Source organism: Aegilops tauschii, chromosome 4, assembly GCF_002575655.3.
Source record: "Aegilops tauschii subsp. strangulata cultivar AL8/78 chromosome 4, Aet v6.0, whole genome shotgun sequence".
NCBI classification, from domain to species: Eukaryota; Viridiplantae; Streptophyta; class Magnoliopsida; order Poales; family Poaceae; genus Aegilops; species Aegilops tauschii.
In genome coordinates this window covers 280606034-280619529 of record NC_053038.3, presented here as the reverse complement: position 1 = coordinate 280619529, position 13496 = coordinate 280606034, and positions in this window count along the sequence as shown.

Below are 13496 nucleotides of genomic sequence, written 5' to 3'. Positions count from 1 at the left end.
GTTCGTTTGGACATTTTTATGCATTAACTGAGTTTTCAATGCATTTTATGTGCATAATTCAAATTTGAACTACATGCACATGCTCAAGTGCATATAAATTGGTTGAAAAATCAAATCTGTGTCCTTGGGTGCATGCTTAGGTCCCATGCAAGAAATGGGAATGAATTTCATACACCGGGGCACCGTTGATTGCCGGCAAAACATTGAGATGCCTGGTTTTTACATTCTAGTAAATCCAAAACTCGTCTGAAATTCATGAAAGTTGGCATGCTATCATGGAGCGGCATCGACATGCCGTGGTACAAATTTGTCCCATTTGGGGCAGGATTTGGTATATCCTTCTCAAAAACCGGAGCTTCGCACAACAAGCATGATGGTTTTCGGTAGGGAACGTCCCACCTTTGGGGACGAAACGATATCCATTGCCTCTTAATGCTTTCAATTTTTTTTTCGTGTCAACAAAAAAGAACAGGCGTGTTGTGTGATTTTTTGTGATTTTTCGGGGTTCGTTTGGACCTTTTTATGCATTAACTGAGTTTTCAATGCATTTTATGAGCATAATTCAAATTTGAACTATGTGCACATGCTCAAGTGCATATAAATTGGTTGAAAAATCAAATCTATGTCCTTGGGTGCAAGCTTAGGTCCCGTGCAAGAAATGGGAATGAATTTCGAACACCGGGGCACCGTTGATTGCCGGCAAAACATTGAGGTGCATTGTTTTTAAATTATAGTAAATGCAAAACTCGTCTGAAATTGATGAAACTTGGCATGCTATGATGGACCGGCATCAAGATGCCGTGTTAAAATTTTTGTCCTATTTGGGGCAGGATTTGGTATATGCTTCTCACAAACTTGAGCTTCTCACAACAAGCATGACGGTTTTCGGTAGGGAACGTCCCACCTTTGGGAACAAAAAAATATCCATTGCCTCTTATTGCTTTCAATTTTTTTTCTCGTGTCAACATGGAACAACAGTAGTGTTGTGTGATTTTTTGTGCTTTTTCGGGGTTCGTTTGGACATTTTTATGCATTAACTGAGTTTTCAATGCATTTTATTTGCATAATTCAAATTTGAACTCCATGCACATGCTCAAGTGCGTATAAATTGGTTGAAAAATCAAATCTGTGTCCTTGGGTGCATGCTTAGGTCCCATGCAAGAAATGGGAATGAATTTCGAACACCGGGGCACCGTTGATTGCCGGCAAAACATTGAGGTGCCCTGTTTTTAAATTATAGTAAATGCAAAACTCGTCTGAAATTCATGAAACTTGGCATGCTATGATGGACCGGCATCAACATGCCGTGGTAAAATTTTTGTCCTATTTGGGGCAGGATTTGGTATATGCTTCTCACAAACTTGAGCTTCTCACAACAAGCATGACGGTTTTCGGTAGGGAACGTCCCACCTTTGGGAACAAAAAAATATCCATTGCCTCTTATTGCTTTCAATTTTTTTTCTCGTGTCAACATGGAACAACAGTAGTGTTGTGTGATTTTTTGTGATTTTTCGGGGTTCGTTTGGACATTTTTATGCATTAACTGCGTTTTCAATGCATTTTATGTGCATAATTAAAATTTGAACTACATGCACATGCTCAAGTGCATATAAATTGGTTGAAAAATCAAATCTGTGTCCTTGGGTGCATGCTTAGGTCCCATGCAAGAAATGGGAATGAATTTCGAACACCGGGGCATCGTTGATTGCCGGCAAAACATTGAGATGCCTGGTTTTTACATTCTAGTAAATCCAAAACTCGTCTGAAATTCATGAAAGTTGGCATGCTATCATGGAGCGGCATCAACATGCCGTGGTACAAATTTGTCCCATTTGGGGCAGGATTTGGTATATGCTTCTCACAAACCGGAGCTTCTCACAACAAGCATGATGGTTTTCGGTAGGGAACGTCCCACCTTTGGGGACGAAATGATATCCATTGCCTCTTATTGCTTTCAATTTTTTTCTCTTGTGTCAACATAGAACAACAGGAGTGTTGTTTGATTTTTTGTGATTTTTCATGGTTCGTTTGGACATTTTTATGCATTAACTGAGTTTTCAATGCATTTTATGTGCATAATTCAAATTTGAACTCAATGCACTTGCTCGAGTGCATATATATTGGTTGAAAAATCAAATCTGTGTCCTTGGGTGCATGCTTAGGTCCCATGCAAGAAATGGGAATAAATTTCAAACACCGTTGCACCGTTGATTGCCGGCAAAACATTGAGATGCCTGGTTTTTAAATTCTAGTAAATCCAAAACTCGTCTGAAATTCATGAAACTTGGCATGCTATCATGTAGCGGCATCAACATGCCGTGGTACAAATTTTGTCGCATTTGGGGCACGTTTGGGTATATGCTTCTAACAAACCGGAGCTTCTGCCAACAAGCATGATGGTTTTCGGTAGGGAACGTGCCACCTTTGGGGACGAAACGTTATCCATTGCCTCTTATTGCTTTCAATTTTTTTTCTCGTGTCAATATGGAACAACAGTAGTGTTGTGTGATTTTTTGTGATTTTTCGGGGTTCGTTTGGACATTTTTATGCATTAACTGAGTTTTCAATGCATTTTATGTGCATAATTCAAATTTGAACTACATGCACATGCTCAAGTGCATATAAATTGGTTGAAAAATCAAATCTGTGTCCTTGGGTGCATGCTTAGGTCCCATGCAAGAAATGGGAATGAATTTCGAACACCGGGGCACCGTTGATTGCCGGCAAAACATTGAGATGCCTGGTTTTTAAATTCTAGTAAATCCAAAACTCGTCTGAAATTCATGAAACTTGGCATGCTATGATGGACCGGCATCAACATGCTGTGGTAGAAATTTTGTCCCATATGGGGCAGGATTTGGTATATGCTTCTCACAAACCGGAGCTTCTCACAACCAGCATGACGGTTTTCGGTAGGGAACGTCCCACCTTTGGGGACGAAAAAATATCCATTGCCTCTTATTGCTTTCAATTTTTTTTCTCGTGTCAACATAGAACAACAGGAGTGTTGTGTGATTTTTTGTGATTTTTCGGGGTTCGTTTGGACATTTTTATGCATTAACTGAGTTTTCAATGCATTTTATGTGCATAATTCAAATTTGAACTACATGCACATGCTCAAGTGCATATAAATTGGTTGAAAAATCAAATCTGTGTCCTTGGGTGCATGCTTAGGTCCCATGCAAGAAATGGGAATGAATTTCAAACACCGGGGCATCGTTGATTGCCGGCAAAACATTGAGATGCCTGGTTTTTACATTCTAGTAAATCCACAACTCGTCTGAAATTCATGAAAGTTGGCATGCTATCATGGAGCGGCATCAACATGCCGTGGTACAAATTTGTCCCATATGGGGCAGGATTTGGTATATGCTTCTCACAAACCGGAGCTTCTCACAACAAGCATGATGGTTTTCGGTAGGGAACGTCCCACCTTTGGGGACGAAATGATATCCATTGCCTCTTATTGCTTTCAATTTTTTTTCTCGTGTCAATTTGGATCAACAGTAGTGTTGTGTGATTTTTTGTGATTTTTCGGGGTTCGTTTGGACATTTTATGCATTAACTGAGTTTTCAATGCATTTTATGTGCATAATTCAAATTTGAACTACATGCACTTGCTCGAGTGCATATATATTGGTTGAAAAATCAAATCTGTGTCCTTGGGTGCATGCTTAGGTCCCATGCAAGAAATGGGAATGAATTTCAAACACCGTTGCACCGTTGATTGCCGGCAAAACATTGAGATGCCTGGTTTTTTAAATTCTAGTAAATCCAAAACTCGTCTGAAATTCATGAAACTTGGCATGCTATCATGTAGCGGCATCAACATGCCGTGGTAAAAATTTTGTCCCATTTGGGGCACGTTTGGGTATATGCTTCTAACAAACCGGAGCTTCTGCCAACAAGCATGATGGTTTTCGGTAGGGAACGTGCCACCTTTGGGGACGAAAGGTTATCCATTGCCTCTTATTGCTTTCAATTTTTTTTCTCGTGTCAATTTGGAACAACAGTAGTGTTGTGTGATTTTTTGTGATTTTTCGGGGTTCGTTTGGACATTTTTATGCATTAACTGAGTTTTCAATGCATTTTATGTGCATAATTCAAATTTGAACTACATGCACTTGCTCGAGTGCATATATATTGGTTGAAAAATCAAATCTGTGTCCTTGGGTGCATGCTTAGGTCCCATGCAAGAAATGGGAATGAATTTCAAACACCGTTGCACCGTTGATTGCCGGCAAAACATTGAGATGCCTGGTTTTTAAATTCTAGTAAATCCAAAACTCGTCTGAAATTCATGAAACTTGGCATGCTATCATGTAGCGGCATCAACATGCCGTGGTAAAAATTTTGTCCCACCTTTGGGCACGTTTGGGTATATGCTTCTAACAAACCGGAGCTTCTGCCAACAAGAATGATGGTTTTCGGTAGGGAACGTGCCACCTTTGGGGACGAAACGTTATCCATTGCCTCTTATTGCTTTCAATTTTTTTCTCGTGTCAACATGGAACAACAGTAGTGTTGTGTGATTTTTTGTGATTTTTCGGGGTTCGTTTGGACATTTTTATGCATTAACTGAGTTTTCAATGCATTTTATGTGCATAATTCAAATTTGAACTACATGCACATGCTCAAGTGCATATAAGTTGGTTGAAAAATCAAATCTGTGTCCGTGGGTGCAGGCTTAGGTCCCATGCAAGAAATGGGAATGAATTTCAAACACCGTTGCACCATTGATTGCCGGCAAAACATTGAGATGCCTGGTTTTTAAATTCTAGTAAATCCAAAACTCGTCTGAAATTCATGAAACTTGGCATGCTATCATGTAGCGGCATCAACATGCCGTGGTACAAATTTTGTCCCATTTGGGGCACGTTTGGGTATATGCTTCTAACAAACCGGAGCTTCTGCCAACAAGCATGATGGTTTTCGGTAGGGAACGTGCCACCTTTGGGGACGACACGTTATCCATTGCCTCTTATTGCTTTCAATTTTTTTTCTCGTGTCAACATGGAACAACAGTAGTGTTGTGTGATTTTTTGTGCTTTTTCGGGGTTCGTTTGGACATTTTTATGCATTAACTGAGTTTTCAATGTATTTTATGTGCATAATTCAAATTTGAACTACATGCACATGCTCAAGTGCATATAAATTGGTTGAAAAATCAAATCTGTGTCCGTGGGTGCATGCTTAGGTCCCATTCAAGAAATGGGAATGAATTTCGAACACCGGGGCACCGTTGATTGCCGGCAAAACATTGAGATGCCTGGTTTTTAAATTCTAGTAAATCCAAAACTCGTCTGAAATTCATGAAACTTGGCATGCTATGATGGACCGGCATCAACATGCTGTGGTAGAAATTTTGTCCCATTTGGGGCAGGATTTGGTATATGCTTCTCACAAACTGGAGCTTCTCACAACAAGCATGATGGTTTTCGGTAGGGAACGTCCCACCTTTGGGGACGAAACGATATCCATTGCCTCTTATTGCTTTCAATTTTTTTTCTCGTGTCAACATAGAACAACAGGAGTGTTGTGTGATTTTTTGTGATTTTTCGGGGTTCGTTTGGACATTTTTATGCATTAACTGAGTTTTCAATGCATTTTATGTGCATAATTCAAATTTGAACTACATGCATATGCTCAAGTGCATATAAATTTGTTGAAAAATGAAATCTGTGTCCTTGGGTGCATGCTTAGGTCCCATGCAAGAAATGGGAATGAATTTCGAACACCGCGGCACCGTTGATTGCCGGCAAAACATTGAGATGCCTGGTTTTTAAATTCTAGTAAATCCAAAACTCGTCTGAAATTCATGAAACTTTGCATGCTATGATGGACCGGCATCAACATGCTGTGGTAGAAATTTTGTCCCATTTGGGGCAGGATTTGGTATATGCTTCTCACAAACCGGAGCTTCTCACAACAAGCATGACGGTTTTCGGTAGGGAACGTCCCACCTTTGGGGACGAAACGATATCCATTGCCTCTTATTGCTTTCAATTTTTTTTTCTCGTGTCAACATAGAACAACAGGAGTGTTGTGTGATTTTTTGTGATTTTTCGGGGTTCGTTTGGACATTTTTATGCATTAACTGAGTTTTCAATGCATTTTATGTGCATAATTCAAATTTGAACTACATGCACATGCTCAAGTGCATATAAATTGGTTGAAAAATCAAATCTGTGTCCTTGGGTGCATGCTTAGGTCCCATGCAAGAAATGGGAATGAATTTCGAACACCGGGGCATCGTTGATTGCCGGCAAAACATTGAGATGCCTGGTTTTTACATTCTAGTAAATCCAAAACTCGTCTGAAATTCATGAAAGTTGGCATGCTATCATGGAGCGGCATCAACATGCCGTGGTACAAATTTGTCCCATTTGGGGCAGGATTTGGTATATGCTTCTCACAAACCAGAGCTTCTCACAACAAGCATGATGGTTTTCGGTAGGGAACGTCCCACCTTTGGGGACGAAACGATATCCATTGCCTCTTATTGCTTTCAATTTTTTTCTCTCGTGTCAACATAGAACAACAGGAGTGTTGTTTGATTTTTTGTGATTTTTCATGGTTCGTTTGGACATTTTTATGCATTAACTGAGTTTTCAATGCATTTTATGTGCATAATTCAAATTTGAACTACATGCACTTGCTCGAGTGCATATATATTGGTTGAAAAATCAAATCTGTGTCCTTGGGTGCAGGCTTAGGTCCCATGCAAGAAATGGGAATGAATTTCAAACACCGTTGCACCGTTGATTGCCGGCAAAACATTGAGATGCCTGGTTTTTACATTCTAGTAAATCCAAAACTCGTCTGAAATTCATGAAACTTGGCATGCTATGATGGACCGGCATCAACATGCTGTGGTAGAAATTTTGTCCCATTTGGGGCAGGATTTGGTATATGCTTCTCACAAACCGGAGCTTCTCACAACAAGCATGATGGTTTTCGGTAGGGAACGTCCCACCTTTGGGGACGAAACGATATCCATTGCCTCTTATTGCTTTCAATTTTTTTTCTCGTGTCAACATAGAACACCAGGAGTGTTGTGTGATTTTTTGTGATTTTTCGGGGTTCGTTTGGACATTTTTATGCATTAACTGAGTTTTCAATGCATTTTATGTGCATAATTCAAATTTGAACTACATGCACATGCTCAAGTGCATATAAATTGGTTGAAAAATCAAATCTGTGTCCTTGGGTGCATGCTTAGGTCCCATGCAAGAAATGGGAATGAATTTCGAACACCGGGGCACCGTTGATTGCCGGCAAAACATTGAGATGCATGGTTTTTACATTCTAGTAAATCCAAAACTCGTCTGAAATTCATGAAACTTGGCATGCTATCATGGACCGGCATCAAGATGCCGTGGTACAAATTTTGTCCCATTTGGGGCAGGATTTGGTATATGCTTCTCACAAACCAGAGCTTCTCACAACAAGCATGATGGTTTTCGGTAGAGAACGTCCCACCTTTGGGGACGAAACGATATCCATTGCCTCTTATTGCTTTCAATTTTTTTTTCTCGTGACAACATAGAACAACAGGAGTGTTGTGTGATTTTTTATGATTTTTCGGGGTTTGTTTGGACATTTTTATGCATTAACTGAGTTTTCAATGCACTTTATGTGCATAATTCAAATTTGAACTACATGCACATGCTCAAGTGCATATAAATTGGTTGAAAAATCAAATCTGTGTCCTTGGGTGCATGCTTAGGTCCCATGCAAGAAATGGGAATGAATTTCAAACACCGGGGCACCATTGATTGCCGGCAAAACATTGCGATGCCTGGTTTTTAAATTCCTGTAAATCCAAAACTCCTCTGAAATTCATGAAACTTAGCATGCTATCATGGAGCGGCATCACCATGCCTTAGTACAAATTTGTCCCATTTGGGGCAGGATTTGGTATATGCTTCTCAAAAACCGGAGCTTCTCACAACAAGCATGATGGTTTTCGGTAGGGAACGTCCCACCTTTGGGGACGAAACGATATCCATTGCCTCTTATTGCTTTCAAATTTTTTTCTCGTGTCAACATAGAACAACAGGAGTGTTGTGTGATTTTTTGTGATTTTCCGGGGTTCGTTTGGACATTTTTATGCATTAACTGAATTTTCAATGCATTTTATGTGCATAATTCAAATTTGAACTACATGCACATGCTCAAGTGCATATAAATTGGTTGAAAAATCAAATCTATGTCCTTAGGTGCATGGTTAGGTCCCATGCAAGAAATGGGAATGAATTTCAAACACCGGGGCACCGTTGATTGCCAGCAAAACATTGAGATGCCTGGTTTTTAAATTCCAGTAAATCCAAAACTCGTCTGAAATTCATGAAACTTGGCATGCTATCATGGTGCGGCATCAACATGCCGTGGTACAAATTTGTCCCATTTGGAGCAGGATTTGGTATATGCTTCTCACAAACCGGAGCTTCTCCCAACAAGCATGATGGTATTCGGTAGGGTACGTCCCACCTTTGGGGACGAAATGATATCCATTGCCTCTTATTGCTTTCAATGTTTCTCTCGTGTCAACATAGAACAACAGGAGTGTTGTTTGATTTTTTGTGATTTTTCATGGTTCGTTTGGACATTTTTATGCATTAACTCAGTTTTCAATGCATTTTATGTGCATAATTCAAATTTGAACTACATGCACTTGCTCGAGTGCATATATATTGGTTGAAAAATCAAATCTGTGTCCTTGGGTGCATGCTTAGGTCCCATGCAAGAAATGGGAATGAATTTCAAACACCGTTGCACCGTTGATTGCCGGCAAAACATTGAGATGCCTGGTTTTTAAATTCTAGTAAATCCAAAACTCGTCTGAAATTCATGAAACTTGGCATGCTATCATGTAGCGGCATCAACATGCCGTGGTACAAATTTTGTCCCATTTGGGGCAGGTTTGGGTATATGCTTCTCACAAACCGGAGCTTCTGCCAACAAGCATGATGGTTTTCGATAGGGAACGTGCCACCTTTGGGGACAAAACGATATCCATTGCCTCTCATTGCTTTCAATTTTTTTTCTCGTGTCAACATAGAACAACAGGAGTGTTGTGTGATTTTTTTGTGATTTTTCGGGGTTCGTTTGGACATTTTTATGCATTAACTGAGTTTTCAATGCATTTTATGTGCATAATTCAAATTTGAACTACATGCACATGCTCAAGTGCATATAAATTGGTTGAAAAATCAAATCTGTGTCCTTGGGTGCATGCTTAGGTCCCATGCAAGAAATGGGAATGAATTTCAAACACCGGGGCACCGTTGATTGCCGGCAAATCATTGCGATGCCTGGTTTTTAAATTCCTGTAAATCCAAAAGTCGTCTGAAATTCATGAAACTTGGCATGCTATCATGGAGCGGCATCAACATGCCGTGGTACAAATTTGTCCCATTTGGGGCAGGATTTGCTATATGCTTCTCAAAAACCGGAGCTTCGCACAACAAGCATGATGGTTTTCGGTAGGGAACGTGCCACCTTTGGGGACGAAACGATATCCATTGCCTCTTATTGCTTTCAAATTTTTTTCTCGTGTCAACATAGAACAACAGGAGTGTTGTGTGATTTTTTTGTGATTTTTCGGGGTTCGTTTGGACATTTTTATGCATTAACAGAGTTTTCAATGCATTTTATGTGCATAATTCAAATTTGAACTACATGCACATGCTCAAGTGCATATAAATTGGTTGAAAAATCAAATCTGTGTCCTTGGGTGCATGCTTAGGTCCCATGCAAGAAATGGGAATGAATTTCAAACACCGGGGCACCGTTGATTGCCGGCAAATCATTGCGATGCCTGGTTTTTAAATTCCTGTAAATCCAAAACTCGTCTGAAATTCATGAAACTTGGCATGCTATCATGGAGCGGCATCAACTTGCCGTGGTACAAATTTGTCCCATTTGGGGCAGGATTTGCTATATGCTTCTCAAAAACCGGAGCTTCGCACAACAAGCATGATGGTTTTCGGTAGGGAACGTCCCACCTTTGGGGATGAAACGATATCCATTGCCTCTTATTGCTTTCAAATTTTTTTTTCGTGTCAACAAAAAATAACAGGAGTGTTGTGTGATTTTTTGTGATTTTTCGGGGTTCGTTTGGACATTTTTATGCATTAACTGAGTTTTAAATGCATTTTATGAGCATAATTCAAATTTGAACTACGTGCACATGCTCAAGTGCATATAAATTGGTTGAAAAATCAAATCTATGTCCTTGGGTGCATGCTTAGGTCCCATGCAAGAAATGGGAATGAATTTCAAACACCGGGGCACCGTTGATTGCCAGCAAAACATTGAGATGCTTGGTTTTTAAATTCCAGTTAATCCAAAACTCGTCTGAAATTCATGAAACTTTGCATGCTATCATGGAGCGCCATCAACATGCCATGGTACAAATTTGTCCCATTTGGTGCAGGATTTGGTATATGCTTCTCACAAACCGGAGCTTCTCACAACAAGCATGACGGTTTTCGGTAGGGAACGTCCCACCTTTGGGGACGAAATGATATCCATTGCCTCTTATTGCTTTCAATTTTTTCTCTCGTGTCAACATAGAACAACAGGAGTGTTGTTTGACTTTTTGTGATTTGTCGCGGTTCGTTTGGACATTTTTATGCATTAACTGAGTTTTCAATGCATTTTATGTGCATAATTCAAATTCGAACTACATGCACTTGCTCGAGTGCATATATATTGGTTGAAAAATCAAATCTGTGTCCTTGGGTGCATGCTTAGGTCCCATGCAAGAAATGGGAATGAATTTCGAACACCGTTGCACCGTTGATTGCCGGCAAAGCATTGAGATGCCTAGTTTTGAAATTCTAGTAAATCCAAAACTCGTCTGAAATTCATGAAACTTGGCATGCTATCATGTAGCGGCATCAATATGCCGTGGTACAAATTTTGTCCCATTTGGGGCAGGTTTGGGTATATGCTTCTCACAAACCGGAGCTTCTGCCAACAAGCATGATGGTTTTCGGTAAGGAACGTCCCACCTTTGGGGACGAAACGATATCCATTGCCTCTTATTGCTTTCAATTTTTTTTTCTCCTGTCAACATGGAGCAACTGTACTGTTGTGTGATTTTTTGTGATTTTTCGGGGTTCGTTTGGACATTTTTATGCATTAACTGAGTTTTCAATGCATTTTATGTGCATAATTCAAATTTGAACTACATGCACATGCTCAAGTGCATATAAATTGGTTGAAAAATCAAATCTGTGTCCTTGGGTGCATGCTTAGGTCCCATGCAAGAAATGGGAATGAATTTCGAACACCGGGGCACCGTTGATTGCCGGCAAAACATTGAGATGCCTGGTTTTTAAATTCTAGTAAATCCAAAACTCGTCTGAAATTCATGAAACTTGGCATGCTATGATGGACCGGCATCAACATGCCGTGGTAGAAATTTTGTCCCATTTGGGGCAGGATTTGGTATATGCTTCTCACAAACCGGAGCTTCTCACAACAAGCATGACGGTTTTCGGTAGGGAACGTCCCACAATGGGGACGATACGATATCCATTGCCTCTTATTGCTTTCAATTTTTTTTCTCGTGTCAACATAGAACAACAGGAGTGTTGTGTGATTTTTTGTGATTTTTCGGGGTTCGTTTGGACATTTTTATGCATTAACTGAGTTTTCAATGCATTTTATGTGCATAATTCAAATTTGAACTACATGCATATGCTCAAGTGCATATAAATTGGTTGAAAAATCAAATCTGTGTCCTTGGGTGCATGCTTAGGTCCCATGCAAGAAATGGGAATGAATTTCGAACACCGGGGCACCGTTGATTGCCGGCAAAACATTGAGATGCCTGGTCTTTAAATTCTAGTAAATCCAAAACTCGTCTGAAATTCATGAAACTTGGCATGCTATCATGGACCGGCATCAACATGCCGTGGTACAAATTTTGTCCCATTTGGGGCAGGATTTGGTATATGCTTCTCACAAACCGGAGCTTCTCACAACAAGCATGATGGTTTTCGGTAGGGAACGTCCCACCTCTGGGGACGAAATGATATCCATTGCCTCTTATTGCTTTCAATTCTTTCTCTTGTGTCAACATAGAACAACAGGAGTGTTGTTTGATTTTTTGTGATTTTTCATGGTTCGTTTGGACATTTTTATGCATTAACTGAGTTTTCAATGCATTTTATGTGCATAATTCAAATTTGAACTACATGCACTTGCTCGAGTGCATATATATTGGTTGAAAAATCAAATCTGTGTCCTTGGGTGCATGCTTAGGTCCCATGCAAGAAATGGGAATGAATTTCAAACACCGTTGCACCGTTGATTGCCGGCAAAACATTGAGATGCCTGGTTTTTAAATTCTAGTAAATCCAAAACTCGTCTGAAATTCATGAAACTTGGCATGCTATCATGTAGCGGCATCAACATGCCGTGGTACAAATTTTGTCCCATTTGGGGCACGTTTGGGTATATGCTTCTAACAAACCGGAGCTTCTGCCAACAAGCATGATGGTTTTCGGTAGGGAACGTGCCACCTTTGGGGACGAAACGTTATCCATTGCCTCTTATTGCTTTCAATTTCTTTTCTCGTGTCAACATGGAATAACGGTAGTGTTGTGTGATTTTTTGTGATTTTTCGTGGTTCGTTTGGACATTTTTATGCATTAACTGAGTTTTCATTGCATTTTATGTGCATAATTCAAATTTGAACTACATGCACATGCTCAAGTGCATATAAATTGGTTGAAAAATCAAATCTGTGTCCTTGGGTGCATGCTTAGGTCCCATGCAAGAAATGGGAATGAATTTCGAACACCGGGGCACCGTTGACTGTCGGCAAAACATTGAGATGCCTGGTTTTTAAATTCTAGTAAATCCAAAACTCGTCTGAAATTCATGAAACTTGGCATGCTATCATGGAGCGGCATCAACATGCCGTGGTACTAATTTTCTCCTATTTGGGGCAGGTTTGGGTATATGCTTCTCACAAACCGGAGCTTCTGCCAACAAGCATGATGGTTTTCGATAGGGAACGTGCCACCTTTGGGGACGAAACGAGATCCATTGCCTCTTATTGCTTTCAATTTCTTTTTCTCGTGTCAACATAGAACAACAGGAGTGTTGTGTGATTTTTTGTGATTTTTCAGGGTTCGTTTGGACATTTTATGCATTAACTGAGTTTTCAATGCATTTTATGTGCATCATTCAAATTTGAACTACATACACATGCTCAAGTGCATATAAATTGGTTGAAAAATAAAATCTGTGTCCTTGGGTGCATGCTTAGGTCCCATGCAAGAAATGGGAATGAATTTCGAACACCGGGGCACCGTTGATTGCCGGCAAAACATTGAGATGCCTGGTTTTTAAATTCTAGTAAATCCAAAACTCGTCTGAAATTCATGAAACTTGGCATGCTAGCATGGACCGGCATCAACATGCCGTGGTACAAATTTTGTCCCATTTGGGGCAGGATTTGGTATATGCTTCTC